The 17,352-nt window shown below is 43.6% G+C and overlaps 1 protein-coding gene across 1 annotated transcript in view; it reads left to right on the forward strand.

Moving 5' to 3' along the window:
- The window catches only part of norpA (no receptor potential A), a 145,818-nt gene that overhangs the window by 3,803 nt on the left and 124,663 nt on the right, over positions 1 to 17,352 (forward strand). Inside the window, exon 2 of the mRNA XM_084581641.1 lies at positions 12,976 to 13,091. The gene's annotated coding sequence lies outside the window, so the exon portion shown is untranslated. The remainder of the gene's footprint in view (positions 1 to 12,975; positions 13,092 to 17,352) is intronic.

Consider the following 17,352-nt stretch of genomic DNA (forward strand, 5'->3'; position numbering starts at 1 on the left):
CATAACTTGTGGGTTTAACTGCCTAAATGCAGCCGGAACCCAACATTTATTTTTGTTGCAAAAGTGGGGCTTTGGGCTTCTTTGCATTTATTTAGAACCCCTTTTTGTCGTCTGTTGCTTAGACCAGTTTGTTGCGGTTAAGTTTATATAGATTAATTTAGTAGCATCCCTTGTGCTACCTCCTATATATTGCTGTCTGGCACGAAAGCTATCAAACTAGTAGTATGGTAGCATTACATGGCGTTGGAAACAGAGCAATGTTGTCATCAGCATGTAGAAAAACTGCATGTTCATTAGTAAAAAAAGAAGGTGCTGTTTTCATATGGTGCGATTTTTGTAATGCTTACAAACATTTATATTAAGAACTCTGGGAGATTTGTCCCTGCAGGCTGGCTATACAGACCGGCAGACATTGTGTAGTAGTAGTAGTAGTAGAAGACTTTATTGAGGCGCAACACTCAGGTGCCTAATACATCAGTGGCCTGATGGACGAGTAGACGCTGTTCTTCTTCACCCTCAGCACCAAGCCAGTCCACCTAGGTCCAGATAGTATGGGAGGGGGTGGGAAAGAAACCCGATTACAATGCAACTGGGCATGAAAATAGGCAGTGGGAAAGGTTGGCATAAGGGGAAGGGCAGTTGGGGCATGATAGATCTCGACAGAATTTGTACAGATATAGCTGTGAAGGGGTGTTAACTGCCTTCATTTTCACAGTATAATATTACCCTTCAAGGTAAAAAAGTTTGTTAACTCGCTTTAGCAATATTAACTGTGTGATTATTATGATCGCTGTAATGTGTGTTTCCTTTTCACTTGCACTGACTGCACCAACATACCTCTCGTACGTTTCAAACTAGAAATATATAAACATTAAAAAAAGCCTGTATATATTCTTAACAAGTTGGCAAAATATGAAACAGTGCTCCTATGTATTAAATATACCATATATATTGAAGTGTTGGTAATATAGCCTATGCAAAGTGAGCACTGGCTGACGCTTTCATGAGCCTCTAAAAATATCTTAACGATAACAGTCGTAGCATTGATAAGTTATGGCCTTATTTTTAATGTGATTGTCGTTGAATGCATGCAACATTCATTTTCTATCACAATAAGATTACAATCCTGCGATAACCAGAGGTACATTATGCTTGCCTAGGAAGGCAGAGAGGTTAAAGAGAAAAGTCAATATGACTAATTTTTGTAACAAGGTATTAGAACAGATGCAAGAGATTTCTATAGTATGGGATCAAGAGGAATGCTGTAGAGTATTACTACTCTCATTTTCAAAAGCTTTAGTGAAAATTCTGGCTTGGGATATGCTTGGGGGTCCTGTTCAATTGGGGCATTTTGCTGAATAGAAAATATGTGCGCGACGTTACTGTTATTTAATGCACTTTTGATGTCTCATGGAAGTGCTTTCATCTCTGACAGTGAGGGCCTTCCATCTTACAGACCATCTTTGCCTTGGGCACTTGATGTGGAACTAAAATATTGAACCTAGGTCTTAACCTAAATGTTTGAGATCTCCCTGATGAGGTGGGACTGCAAATGCTCCTCTGGAATGTTTTTCTTAATGGGGCTTCACCTTCTTCTTTAGTGTCATCTCTTTTAACAGGTCACTTAAGAAACACAGCAATTAATCTTGTCTATTAAAGCATAGGTCAGAATGACTTTTCAGAATTAGGGTGGCTGATCTGTTCAACATGTACAAATACTGCTACAAATATATTTCTGAAATACAAATCTCAACATGATTCACGAGCTCTTTATTGTGAAGAACATGGGGCCGGGGAGGGAGGTGTTACTTTATTTACTGGAAATGATTGCACTTAAACTTGATCCTTAAAATTATCTGGAAATTTGGAGGGGGCCGTGCTCATTACTTGGGAGAGAAAAAAAACTATGCTGATGGAATAAGTACATCTGATTTGGCTCACCTTTTAAGCTAAAGGAAGCATAATACAGTTCTTGCACCTGTGAGCATCGTCAAAAATTTTTATTTGAAGCTGGCTAGGCTTTTTAACCAGGAGTTGCTACAAAATGTGGTATATCGAACAAACATTTTGTGGCCAGGCATGGTTTCTGTTTGGTCTAGGACTCTTCTCAGAACCTATTTTCGTTTCATCCTGTTGGGTGCGGTATAGTACACTTGACATTCAGCAGGTGGTATGTTGTACTATTATGTAGTTGTTTCAGTGGTTTGAAAGGTAGCCTGTCATGGTTCACTGCCATCTTCTCTATAGTTTCTACCAAAAATGATGTGTTCATTACACACGAGAGAGAAACATTTTGCGATTAGGCTGCTGAAGATGGGGGTGCATACGAGAAAATGCCGTAATGAATGGAAACTTAAAAAGCCTTGGCAGGCTGTTGGGCTATAAATAGGGCTTTGTAGCAAGATTAAGATTATATGTTACTTGCATCAACTTATAACAAAATCTGAGCTGCCGTGATATGTACAATTCCTGTTGGATTTATGCTTACTCCTAGGTAATTATTAGGTGACCCTCTGATAGTATAAAATATTGTACAAGTGATTCTATGCTTTATAGAGCCGACAACATTTGTAGCCAAATATTTCGGAATCAAAAAACTTTTCTAATGTGAATTGGATTCGAAATATGCCGAAGAAATGCAGCTAACTGGCAGTCAGTGTGCAACTTAAATGATTGTTGATTTTCAACTTAAACACGGAAATCAAAACAGTGTGAATTCTGTGCTATTCTGAGAACATATCGCACCACTAATCACGGCAGACAGCTGCATAAAACTAGGCATTTAAAGAATAACAGGATGCCGTAACAAGAAAGGAAAGCTGCAAGAAAACGATAATACCGGGTTGAAAATTTACCAGAAATAGGTGTGAGCATGGCTCATACACATGAAAGCACTGTCACTGGGACAGGTGCATATGGAAGCATGTGCAGCTAGAACGTGAAATATCACCTGTTAGAGCTCATACATAACAGGCACCTCGTTGGAAGACACCCTTGCATTGGTGTGCACTAAGTGGGAGCTGAAATGGAGAGCGCCAAGGGTGAAGTGAAAATGGAAAAACAAAGTCACTCGTAAAACTTGCTAGTAGCAGAATTCAGACCTCAAACCCATGAGTTGACCTTCATTATGGATTATATGAAAGCATGCTGCATGACGAACCCTTACTGTATTGAATACTCCCTTGACGAGAAGGAAGTGATGGCACGGTCGTGCAGTTTTCATTTACAGTGTAAAGGCTTGCATGGCCAAACTTTCCTGTTTATCTTCAGTCCTTGCTTATTCTCTGAAAGCTGAGAACTAGAATTGCCTGCCTATCTCACAGACACTGCTCCAAAGTTGTTGTTTTTTACAAGTGCTTTTCTGGGTCAACAACTGACCGCTTCATTGGTAGGCTTACTTGTCTAACTGTTGTGTCGCTGCTGCTGATGCTCGAGAAGCCCCTAAGGAGAGCTGTTTGAGGCTTCATAGTCTGGAATGATGGTGAAGACCTTCAAGAACCAGACGTACAACATGTGCAGGGCTTCCGGCTACGGTGGCCCGCACGAGGAAACCCTTCCTTCTCTTGGTCAGAGGGGATGACTAAAAGAGCATCTACGATTTGGTTTGCACCTAAATGGATTTTTTTTCTTATGTGGCCACAGCTGTGCTTGCAGTTGGATGGGCAAGGACGTTGATGTAAAGCTTCCTCTGTTGGGCACTGTGAGAGCTGGCACACTAGTGGTGGTATCTGTGAGGGCATCACTTGGTGCATTCACTTGTGTTTAGTTAACGCAGTACCTACCCACCCCATTAAAACCTCTTCATTCAGTTATTCTTCTCTGTACTCTGTGGCTCCTTTCGGCTGTGTTCGCTGTTGCCCGGGAGGTTCGTGCAACGTATGTGCTGTAACATATGCAGAGTTGGTCTAGATGCTTAGTGAAAAATTATACCATAGACAAGTGCCATCAAAGCAAGAAGAGTCGCATTGATTTCTTCAAGTTTCATTGTTCATGGCTGGGTTCCTACTTTAGAAATGGTTATTTAAAAATTTGGAGAGGCTTAATATGGCTAAACCTAGTGTAACATGCGAAAACACAATTTGTACAGTTTACTTTTGTAGGTGGTAGATGTAGAACTGTAAATGGTGATGTCTTCTCACCCACTGCTCACGCCACTTGGTGTGGCGCTTATCTCAAACTCTGATCAATGCCGCAAAGGACCAGGCTCGCTATGCATGAATTCACTTGACTAAATCACATGACACATATGTCATTGCTGATATTACGTACCCGTTTAATGTAAGCTGACACAAAGAGAAGTAAATTTAGGACAGATGATGTCACAGAAACTGCTGACCAATCACTGCCTGGCCATGTTGCCTGCCATTGATCACTTGCCAGAGGGGCACTTGCTCTGTAGTTTCCAAGTAAATAATACCACCTAAATTTTTAAATGGGAAAACTGACTTTGGTAACGTTTAACGCTAGAACCCTAGCTAGTGTTGTTTGAGGAATTAGAGGGTATGAAATGGGATGTCATAGGGCTTAGTGAGGTGAGGAGGCCAAATGAGGCACATACTATACTGAAGGGCAGATATGTATTGTGCTATCGAGGTTTATCGTAGAGACGAGAACTAGGAGTAGGGTACCTTGTCAATAAGGATATGGCTGCCAGTATAGATGAATTCTATAGGATTAATGAGAGGGTGGCAGGCATCTTAATTAAGCTTAATAAGTGGTATAAACTGAAGGTTGTACAGGCCTACGCACCTACATGTAGTCATGATGACCAGGCAGTTGAAAGCTTCTACGAAGATGTATAATTTGCAGTAAAGAAAGTATACTGTACTAATAGATGACTTCAATGTGAAAGTAGGGAAAAAGCAGCCTGGAGACCAGGAAATAGGTAACTATGGCATTGTTCTAGGAATAGCAGTGGGGTGTTAACTAGTTGCGTTTGCACAGCGCAATAACTTAAGAACCGTGAATACCTTCTTCACCAAACAGAAGAACCAGAAGTGGAAGTGGAATGGGGAGACTAAAAATGAAGTTGACATCATACTGCGTTCTAACCCTGGCATTATGCCGTAGAGGTAATCGGGAAAGTGCAATGTAGTGACCACAGGATGGTAAGGTCTCAAATCAGCCTAGATCTGAAGAGGGAACGAAACAGATTAGTAAGAAAAAGTCCACGAAAGAAATAGCAGTGAGAGGAAGGGCAGAAGAATTCAGGCTCTTGTGGCAGAATAGATACTCAGTGCTAACCGAGGAAGCCTGCCTTAGCCTAGAAACAATGAACATAATTCCAGAGATATCATTACTGAGTGCACGGTAGAAGCAGGCAGTAGAACTGTTAGAGAGGATACCGGTAAACTATCTAAGGAGATGGCAGATTTGGTCAAGAAAGGCCAAAGTACGAAAGCTTCCAGCACAACATATAGGATAGAATTTGCAGAGATATCAAAGTGTATAGTGGCCGACATGAGGAAGTATAACATAGGGAAAATTGAGCATGCTCAGAAGAACAGGAGCAGCCTTAAAGCGGTGAAGAGGATGTTGGGCATAGGCAAAAATCATGTATGCGCTAAGAGACAAGGCGGGCAATCATCACAAATATGGACAAGATAGTCAAAGTAGCCGAGGAATTCTATACTGATCTATACAAGAAATAGTCAGGGCAATAATGAGATTGGCAGTAGTGAAAAGCTGTCAGACGTTTTGCAAGTGACGAAGGACGAGGTTAGGCAGCTGGAAAGGATTAGGTCACTACAGATTTGTTGAAGGATTGGGGGAGGCATCATGCTAGGAAAACTGGCCACCCTGTATACGCAATGCCCGATAACATCGAAGGTATCAGAATCATGAAATAACGCTAACGCTATCTTAATTCGTAAGAAAGGGGAAGCTAAGGTAATAAAAAATTACAGACCAATCAGCTTATTATCTGTTACGTATGAAGTATTTACTAAAGTAACCGCAAACAGAATCAGGACAACCTTAGACTTCAATCAAGCAAAGTATCAAACAGGTTTTTGGAAAGGTTACTCTACTATCGATCATATCCATACCATCAACCAGGTGATAAAAAATTGCTCAGAACATAACCAGCCCCTATTCATAGCATCCATTGATTACGAAAAAGCATTTGACTCTGTAGAAACGTCGGCAGTCATGCAGGCGTTGCGAAATCGGGTGTAGACGAGTCATATGGGAAAGTACTGGAAGATATTGATACGTGGCAAGGTTAGGCCAAGAGATTAGTCCAAGATGACACCACACACAGCAGCGTCAACCGGGCACCAACCGACACTGCTCGAACGTCGTCTTCACTAAAACTCATGAGATTCTTCTTCCGTCCTTATGCAGATATCAGTGCATGCACCGCCTAATATAACACTACCCTGCCGGCTGAAAAGCACCATCTCGGTGTGTACTAGCGTCCAAGCCAGGGTCCGTGTAGTACGACTTGAGGCGTGCCACATGGACCGTCTCGGTGCGTGGTGTAGAGGTATGCGTTGCGGGGTGCTAGTGCGCAATTTCGTATGTCACTGGGATCACTTGCGTAAAATTCGGTAGGGTCTTGTATAACGGGGCAAACGTTTTTCTGAGAGGCCAACACGGCGAGCTGGGGTCCAAAGTAGCACGAGAGAGCCGCAAGAATACTGAGTGTTGCGATGACAGGAATCATAGCGACGTTTCTGGAAGTGCTGGGAGGCTGCTAGTCGGTCGCGAGCAACCATGCAGGCAGCATCAGCTCGGGCTGTGACGTCACGAGCATATGAGCTGGCAGTGGCGACAGATGGGAGCAGGCTGTCAGAAGGAAACAGAGGTTCACGGCCGTATAGAAGATAGAAGGGGCAGTAGCCGGTAGTGTCGTGACGCGACAAATTGTATGAAAATGTCACAAACGCGAGCGTTATGTCCCAGTCGCGCCGATCATCAGAAACGTACATAGACAGCATGTCAGTTAATGTCTGGTTAAGGTGTTCAGTAAGACCGTTCGTCTGTGGATGGTAAGCAGTCGTGAAAGAATGACGAACGTTGCACAATCGTAGGATCTCGTCGACTATACACGCAAGAAAGCAACGGCCACGGAGCTCCACGGACGAGTATAATGTCGTTGAGGAGGAAAGCAGCGACATCAGTTGCACAACTGGTTGGTATTGCTCGTGTGACCGCGTAGCGTGTGGTGTGTTCAGTGGCCACCGCAATCCATTTGTTCCCCGATGCGGACAGTGGAAAAGGCCCTAGAAGATCCAGACCCACTCGAGAAAATGGGTCTATGGGGATGTCGATCGGCTGCAGCAGTCCAGCTGGTAAAGCTAATGGCTTTTTCCGGCATTGACAGCGGTCACAAGCAGCCACGTAGCGGCGGACTACGCGGTATAGGCCTGGCCAAACAAACCGACGGCGCACACTGTCGTATGTGCGAGAGACGCCTAGATGACCCGCTGTGGGAACGTCGTGAAGCTGATCAAGGACGGCTGTGCGTAGGTGCTGAGGGACTACTAGTGGAAGGTCGGGGCCATCAGGTCTCATATTGTGCCGGTATAAGGTGCCGTCGTGGAGCACAAATGAAGGGAAGGGTCATGGCGATCGGCGCTGAGGCGATTGATAATTTCGCGAAGCTGAGGGTCCTGGCGTTGCTCCTGGCGAATGTTGGAAACGTCAGAAATAGAGAGCACGCAAGTGTCATTTGCACATTCCAGTTGGCTTTGCGGGTCGACTGGTTGACGGGACAGGCAATCAGCATCTCGATGCAACTGGCCAGACTTATAAACTACTGAAAAATTGTACTCCTGGAGGCGCAAGGCCCAACGTCCAAGGCGGCCAGTAGGGTCTTTGAGTGTGGAAAGCCAAAACAATGCGTGGTGGTCAGTGACTACTGTGAATGGCCGCCCATAGAAGTAAGGGCGGAACTTCGTAATGGCCCAAACTAGGGCTTAGCACTCACGTTCCGTGATGGAATAATTCTGTTCAGCAGCAGAGAGGAGTCGGCTGGTATAGGCGATGACGCGAGGGGAACTGAGCTGACGTGTGAGAACGGCACCAATTCCATGACCACTTGCGTCGGTGCGTACTTCTGTGGGCGCTGACGGATTGAAGTGAGCCAACACTGGCAGACCGGTGAGGTGGGCAATAAGAGCGACGAAGGCGGCCGATTGTTCGTGGCCCCACGAAAAGGAGACCCCTTTTTTCAGAAGCTGCGTGAGTGGACGGGCGATTTCCACGAAGTTTGGTACAAATCGCCGGAAATATGAGCAAAGTCCGAGGAAGCTACGCACGTCGCTGTTAGATTTCGGTATAGGAAAATCACAGCGCGAATTTTGTCGGTGTCCGGCTGGATGCCATGGGTGTTAACCAAGTGTCCTAGGACCTTGAGTTCTCGGTGACCAAAGCTACACTTCTTGGAGTTCAACTGAAGGCCAGCTCGTCGGAAGACGCCAAGCATAGCTGAAACATGATGGAGGTGGCCCTCAAAGGTTGATGAAAATATGGTGACGTCGTCGAGGTAGCACAGACATGTGGTCCATTTGAACCCGCGTAGTAAGGAGTTCATGCACTCGAAGGTCGCAGGGGCATTACATAAGCCGAAAGGCATCACCTTGAATTGGTAGAGGTCATCCGAGGTGACAAAAGCCGTCTTTCCAGGATCTCTTTCATCAACAGAGATTTGCCAATATCCAGAATGGAGATCGATGGAGGAGAAGTAGTTGGCACCATGTACGCAGTCGAGGGCATCATCGATCCTTGGAAGAGGGTACACATCTTTCTTTGTTATCTTGTTTAGGTGTCGATAATCTACGCAAAACCTCCAGCTGTTGTCTTTCTTTTTGACGATATACAGATATGCAGATCCTTATGCAGATATCAGTGCATGCACCGCCTAATGTAACAATATCTATAGTGGCTGCACTGCAATGATAGTTCTGCGTAAAGAAAGTAACAACATTCCTATGAAGAAAGGTGTTAGGCAATACTATAGGCAGCACTATTCACAGCTTGCTTACAGGAAGCATTCTGAGATTTGGGTGGGAGCAGTTAGGGATAAGGGTTGATGTAAAATACTTCAGTAATTTGCGATTCGCTGATGACATTGCCTTGCTAAGTAACTCGGGATGAACTCAAAGGATGATTGATGAACTAGACAGGAAAAGTAGAAAGGTAGGCTTAAAAATCAATATGCAGAAGACTAAGGTAATATTCAACAACCTCGGGAAGGAACAGCAGTTTACGTTAGGTAGCGAAGCACTGGAAGTAGTAGGCAAATATATCTTATCTAGGACAGGTAGTAACCGCTAATCCGAACCATGAAAGGAAAACAACAAGGCGAATAAGACTGGGATGGAGCGTATTTGGCAAGCACTCCCAGATTATGACTAGCAGCTTACCGGTATCGCTCAAGAGGAAAGTATACAACAGTTGCATCTTACCTGTACTTACCTATGGGGCTGAAACGTGGTGGCTAATGAAAAGGGTTCTGCTTAAGTGGAGAACAACGCAGAGGGCTATGGAACGAAAAATGGTAGGTGTAACATTAAGAGATAGGAAGCGTGCAGAGTGGGTCAGAGAAATAACTCGAGTCAGTGACATACATTTTAGTGGAAATCAAGAAGAAATGGGCATGAGCAGGGCATGTGCGAAGAGAGGATAACCAATGACCGCTTAGGGTAACAAATTGGGTTCCAAGGGAAGGAATGCGTAGCAGGGGTGGCAGAAAGTTAGATGGGCAGATGAGGTTAAGAAGTTCGCAGGGGTCAAGTGGGTGCAGCTAGCCCAAGACCGGGTTAATTGGAGGAATATGGGAAAGGCCTTCACACTGCAGTGGATATAGTCCTGCTGGCGATGATGGTGAGACTGAAGAAGTTATTCAGAAAGCCATTAAGAGAAGTAGGCTGAATTACAAAATCGGAAAATATCTTTTATTGTTCTGAGAAAAAAACTATACTTGAATGTAATGCTGCTGGCTACTGGAGGAAGAATATACAGGTGTAGCGGTGTCTAGAGGTTTCCTTAGTAATAATTTCAAAAATTTCATTCTATTGATTTTTATTTCATTTTGAACAATAAGAAATAGAAATTTTATCTTGTCTCACTTTCAGACCTTCATTCTACACTACGAAGATTTGCAAGCTGAGAATTTTGAAAAGGACTGATGATGACCACATTTGTTGTAGATGAATAGAGCAGTTGTCCTTTGAGTCCTATCCACTTTCTTGCACTTTTTCTCTGTGTAAGGATCTGAGGCGATTTTCGCATACTTGGTAAAGGCCCGACCACTGTTATATAGGCTAAGTTTTTAATTTCAGGAGTAGGGCTATGTATATTTCACCTTGGACTCCAAAGTGCCTTATTGCTTATTTCCTCTACATGTCTTTTCCATCTAAAGTCACTTCTAGATAATAATCCTAGATATTTGGACTCCTCTGCCCTTTGAAACTCATTGTCATGTATATTATATGGAAATTGAAGGATGTGTTTTTTTTTTTTCTTGTAATAGACATGCAAACGGATTTTATCAGATTGATTATCATTTGCGAATCATGATAGCATTTCATTATGGTTTCCAGTCTGAATTTATTTTAATCTGGTCTCTAGATTTTGTGGTATTACAAACAAACGATGCAATTGTCGACGAATAATTTTACAGGAACAGGAATGAGATTTTCCAGATCATTGATAAAAACAGGAAATAAAGGGGGCCTAGGACACTCCCCTCAGGAACTCCAGATATCACATGACCTACGCTTGTCTATTCCAACATACTGCTGACAGCGTTATAGGTATGAGGCAAACCACTTATGAGATTAGGATTCACGAACACTGTTTTCATTTGCAGTAAAACTTTGGGGTGGTTGTCGAATGCCTTGGCGAAATCCAAGTTTGTATCGTGGCAGGCAACAACCCAGCTCATCTTTGCCAATGCACAACACCCCACTGCTCTTTGCTTTGTTGATGCATTTGTGTAAAACTCTGTCTCTCCAAAGCACTAATGATGAGGAGGAAGACATTGTCTTAGACATCGTTGATCACTCTATACTCCAAGACAACTTTTCCTGGCTATGCAGCCAAGCTACAAAGCCAAAACACATCAGCTCACTGCTCAGCAGAATATAGTCCCTTCATTAATTTCGCAGATAGGGCTCTGGTATATTATACCATTAAGAAAATATTTACGTTATTATTACATCATGATATTACTACAACATACGCCAGTACAACATTAGTGCAATGCATTTTCAAACCAGTACATTACACTGAGCAAACAGGATGGCTGTGCCATTTCTCTGAAATCTCCTGAAGAGTATGTCGGCTGCTTCTGTTGCGTCTATTCGACGCTGTCGCAATGCGCTTGTTTCGGCAACATACGCTGCGCATGATATTCATTAACCGGGAATTTACTTCACTTTGGCTTTAATTACTCTAAAGAAAGTCATTTTTGCATCGTTGGCGGCTTGAAAACTATAATTTCAAGCAAAGATTGAACTGATGCTGAAATCACAACTGAGGCCAGATATGGCAGAACTGCATGCTGTAGTAACACCATGACGAAAGCTCCATCTCCATAGCCTTGGCTGCATAGCCAGAGAAAGTTGACAGGGAAAATAGAAAGATGTGCAGCTTGGCATGTTTTTCGATTGCACTGATTTCCTACAAGAGGTTTCCCAACTCTGAAAAACCTTGCATTATGGCTTTTAAATATCGATGCTGTTTGGCCTCGAGCTTGGCCTGTGCCTTCTAGTGTTATCCCTTCGAATAGCACCTTTCTGCTGCAAGTAATTTGCTTGCAACTAAAGATTTATCGACGTGGAGGCAATATTGGTTCTGATAAAAAAAAAGCTTACGCTGTCACGTGACATGCCTTCATTGTTCAAAGCTGCCAAAAGTTTGAACATGAGGACATGGGAAGAGGAAGTGGCTTGCTTTTGCGTTGGGTTTTTCGCAAATCAAGAGGGGGGGGGGTTGTCAGGGCTGTCATGTTCAGGCATTGTCTGCAAATGCTGAGATTTTTGTGGAACACAGTGTTCAGCAGGTGAACTGAAATTGGTGCCATTTATTATGGCATGCACACTGCACAAGGAGCAGGACAGTGTGTGGGTGCTTACAGCATCCTAAATCCCACACTGCATGGTCTTGAGTGAATGTGTCCCAAGTGTTTGTTGTGCAAGCCATGGCTTTGTGTGTCTAATTTGATCATAAAAATATTTGATAGTCGATACAACTCAGTTTGCAGTAACTGCCATGCACAGTTCCTCTGGGACAGAAAGTAGTCAACTGCGGCTGAAGAAAACATACTCTCCAAGTAATTAAAAGCTTTTAAAGCATTTTTCATTTTTGCATTACTTGGCGAGTATGTTTTCTTCTTCCGCAATGCTTGCTCCTCGCCAGACAGGATACTGTCAAACTGTTAACTATAGAGTAGTCCACTGTTAAGGCTTTTCTGGTTATCTAAATAACAAGCTAATCAATCAGACGAAATCACAAGCTCAAAAATTTCGATGCCTGTGACTTGTTTTGTATAGTCAGATTTTAAAAACTGATCCTTTTTACTGTTCAGTGGAGTAGTATATGTGCCGCTGATCATTACCCATAGTTAGCAACTGCTGGTTCTTTTTTTGTTCGTATCTTACTGTGGAGTCAATGCACAGTTCCTGGGCAGTATCTTTTTGGGCTATAATGGTGCATACAGGCTGTGGGCTTCTTATGAACCTAAAATAGCGTGAAAATTTTGGCAGGGCATATTCTTGCTGCAAAGCTTTTTGTAACTAGTTGAGTAATTGTTGAGGCCTCCCAGCTTTGCAAAGCATTAGCCATATAGCTACATGAGAATGTCCAGGTGAATTTCAGTTTGACCCAAGTGAGCTGTGGGTCCAGAAGGATTGAAAGTTTTGCCTTTCATTGTTTGTAAAGTTGGAGAGTGAGGCTGATGGAGTTGATGTGGAAGTGCGTGATTACGTTCATGTTGCGAACCTGTTCATGGTTTCTCGTGCCCAGAGCCTGGAAGGGGGGAATCCCCTGATAGCGCTCCTTCCAGCTGGTGCGGCCAACATGCCGGGGCTGGCCTGCTGCCGCTGCTGCCACTGCTGAGCTGCCCTGCTGCTGTTACTGCTGTGAGTGTCCTCTGGGGCTGTCACTGTTGTGGCCTATGTTGAGCTTAGGCCCACCTTAGTGGAAAGAGTGATGAGTGCAAAATAGCAAAAATACCGCTGTGCCAACATCAAACCTCAAGTTATATTTTCCTTTTCCTACCGTCATGATTGCATGCGTTCCAACTGACTCATTTGAGAGGCCAGGTAAAAATGAAGTTTGGATTTGCGAACACACCTCTAGTGCATTAGAGCCCAGAAGGAAGCTGTGTGATGCCTATTGCCACCCATATCTTTAACTGAAATGTGCAGTGGCTGTCTTTTTTGTGTGCTCCTGCATGTTACAGAGGAACTGACCTTCCAAAAGATCAAGTTAAGCACAGGCTTACCATATCCTTGCCTAATCTTCACCTTTCTTCAAGTTTGATCCTCCCTTAAAGTGCTGGGGCATGGGAAAGGCGGCTATCGCACATGCTAGTTAAATGTTTGGACGTCGTGTTTGGTCTGCTGCCAGTTTTTGCACCTTAACAATATATTTCTTTGTGCTCCTATGTTTTATTTCCTAAACGTGTGAGCTCCTCTTAAATTCTTTTAGTTTTAGAATATATTAGCAGTCAGTGTTCTGTTTTTTATCAAGTGACAAGGGTAAACTTTTGACTAAGCCTAGAAAGCTAGGCTAGTTGGCTTTTGTGGTGTCCTCTCTACCTTCGTCCGTGTGTGTTTTCGTGCTCTCGAAGAACGTCTCAACTTTTGAGCTGTTTTTGCTGTATTTCCTTTTATAACTGAAGGTTATACTTTGTGCCAAACTTGTTCTTATTTGACTTCTTGGTGTTTTGATTTCTGTCTGAAAAAAAGGTCTAATACTTCTGGCATCTGGAGAGGTTCTTTTTGTCAGAGCTTGGTGTAGATTACATAGACAAGCCCGTAACGTCAATGAGATGCGATGGTGCTGGTGACTGCAGTGACTTTTGTTGTGTGGGTTAAAGCCGAGGCCATCCGCATCGGGTGTGTCACACTTGCTGTTGAGCATAATGTGTGATATTGTAACAAGTCACGGTTTGACTGGCTGTGCCACGAGGCACAAGAAAGGAAAGCAGAACCAGTTTCAACAACTTTCTTGTGGTCAGACAGACGTGATAGTGATGGGCAGCAGGCATGGAGTCGGCAAGTAGGCTCCTTTAACAGCAAATCGCCTTTGCAGCTAGCATTGCATTCTGCATTATAACTTGATCAGTTCTTTGTTTGCAGCTCTTAATCGTTGTCGCTGCTTTTTGGTGACGCGACAGTTAGTGCAAGAATAAATGCCTACAGCTTGTCCTCATTTCGCCGTGCTGCAAGGCTTGCCGCAAGTCACAGCATTCACATCAAGCCACTAAACGAGATGTTGCTAAATCAGCACCAAACATCTTAGTAACTTCTTTTTAATTTTTACTTTTACAAGCACCACCAAGTGAGTGCTTTCAACAGCAATCCAAGGAAGCGATTAAACGTTGCTTTCTAAGTTAAAGAAAATTCAGGATCTTCACAAAGCCATACATGGGGAAAGTTGTTGCCTACATACGGTACTAAAACAGGTGTAACAGTTCTGTTTCTTTGCTCTGGTGGGAGATAGGAATTGTGGCTTCGAACAAGACGAAGACAAGAAGTGGACAGGACAGGAGGTAACTAGCAATTGAGATTTACTGGAAAAGCACACCGTAACAGCCAAAAGGGGACATCTGCACGTTATAAAGATAAAGAACAAGCCATGATGATCTGTCCTCAAAGTTAGTTAGGCGAGATAACCACAGATAAAGCACACAAAATTGCGATAACATGTGCGTCACAGGTTGATCAAAAACAGAGTCTTTTTATCCAAGAAAGGCCATCGGAAAGGGGAAAATTAGACTAGAAAGGGAGATTTTGGTAGCGGCACATATGTGCGAACTTGGGCTTGACACGTGTGTAAGCAAACCATCTCTGTGTGTGATCGATTTTGATCAACCTGTGATGCACATGTTATCGCAATTTTTTGTGTTTTATCTGTGGTTATCTTGCCTAGCTTTGACGAGAGATGTTCTTTATCTTTGTAACACACAGATGCCCCTCTTTTGGCTGCTAAGGGTGTTTTTTGAATATAACTCAGTTGCTAGTTACTGCTTGTCCTGTCCACTTCTAGACTTCGACCTGTTTGAAGTTGCAGTTCCTATCCTCCTCTACAATAACAATAACTGAATGTGAGTACTGCTGTTTCTCCCATCTTGTCCTGTGTCTTCCTGTTCGCGCTGTTTAAATTAACAATGGATGTTTACCAACTCGGCCAACAAAGTATCTTGGTTTCCCCTTGGTGTAGTTTGGAAATAAGGAGAAAGAACTGCTGCTGCTTTCTTGGCTGTGAAGGCGGAGGGCCACAGACCTTTCGGAGAAAGTTTGCTTAAAGGGACAGCAGTCTACTAGCTTTTTAGTTTCTTACATCAACCGAAAGCTCCTCTCCCAAATTAAGGAATGCACAGGTTTAAAGCTGAGAAGAGCCAGAGAAAAATTTAAAACATAACTTTTTCAAATGGCAAACAGCATTTGCAGACCTTGAAATCAGGGCCCAATGCATATACATAGTACAATAATTCTATGCAACTGTATAGACACGACAACTTCCATACCACCAAGGTTATGTGCAACGAAAATATTTAGCGTGACATAAACCAACATGCGCAGGTTTTGTTAAAATAGTAATTCAGAGCACTATGTAGTTTTAAAGAAAAGATGCTGAATAAATAAACAAGAGCCAGGCCTTAAGAAGATCTTAACTAAGGATCATGTAACGTTTTTCAGTAAGCTAATATCGTGCTCCAGCAACCACTAGCAACCTCATTTACTGTGGCTGGTAATCTCGTACGGGTGTGCAATCGGGGCACATAATCGGGGCTGCACCATAGACAAAACATTCTAATGAAAAAATGCCGGTCTCTTGTAAAGGTCGCACCCCATCAGAACCGTGGAAAAAACAAGTGTGGCCCTTACACGAAGATATAGGGCCCCAATATTTTTATGCTCATCTCCTACACTAGACCGCCCCTCTTAGCAGAGCTTCCATTGTCGAGGTAGCCTCGAAGTACACACACAGCCCGCTCGCTGTCCCTGTATCACAGTGCCCATGTGGGTGGCTGAGGCCAAGCAGTGCACTGCTCTGAGCACCTGTTGAAACGCCACCTTGTTCATGCTAAAATTGGGCGCATGAATGATGTTTGTTGGGTAGCTTTTTTTGGTATTGCATTTGCATGGGATATAAGCCTATCTCATACGGGCAGTCCGCATTGCCCACAGTGATGAGAACCCAAACATTGTTTTTGCAGGAGCTGATTTCATAGCGCTGTCTTTTGCCTGAGATGGTGGTCCTCAGGCAAGAGGCCTTGTGTCCTCTGCTTTTGTTCTGTAGTCAATGCTGACTCATTCTGATTGATATAGGCGTGTAGTCGATCTAAATGAAATAACATTCACAAGCAAATTTCGTTTATACGCAAAGTTTAAATGTGAACGAATGAGCAGTAATTTAGCGAAGTGGACTAGTTGCCTTTGATGGAGACTGCAAGTCACAGCTCCAGCAGTGAATGGAAATTCTTCCCAGTGGGTGCTTGTTTCTCTCCTGCGTTGCTAGTAATTGGAAGCAGGAAGGCTGGCTCTGATGATGCACACACTTGGTCCTTGGGGCAAGGTCATGGTCGTGGCCCCTGCATGGGGGAGCAGCTTTAATGAGCGGCATGCTGCATACGGAAGCGGCCTTCTCAAGGCTCCGCTAATCACTTGTGGCTGTTACCTACTAGCCCTTGTCTCCAGAGAGAGACAAGCTGCTCTCGAGGCTGGGTCGTGCGCTGCGCATGTGAGTATTGTGAACTTGAGCCTTGTGTCTTTTCGCTGTAGCTGCTGTGGGATGCGCTTGCTGAGGAGGACATGTGTTGTGTAAGGTTGAGCTGACGAGGGACAGCCTTCCTGCCAGCATCTCTAGTGGGTTTGATCATCATCACAGTTGGTCTCCACTTTTGCCGGCCACCATTTGAGGACAGATAAAGCAATGTGACTTGTACTAAGCTTTTCTTTTAAACGATAGCTTTATGTAATACCTGTTAGTAAAATTGGCTCCGAGGCTTTCTGTGATGAATGTTATTTGTTTGGCAGCAGAGGACACAGCTACTCGTGTAAAAACTTTAAAGTTGTGACACTGAAACGTGATGCTGTGGTCCCCGTTTGGAAAATTATCTCGATAATAGTTCATTAGTCATATCTTGTGGCCTGTGCGAGGTCTCTTTTG

The sequence above is a fragment of the Amblyomma maculatum genome, chromosome 10 (genome assembly GCF_055883805.1).
Source record: "Amblyomma maculatum isolate TAMU_Amacu chromosome 10, ASM5588380v1, whole genome shotgun sequence".
In the NCBI taxonomy this organism is placed as follows: Eukaryota; Metazoa; Arthropoda; class Arachnida; order Ixodida; family Ixodidae; genus Amblyomma; species Amblyomma maculatum.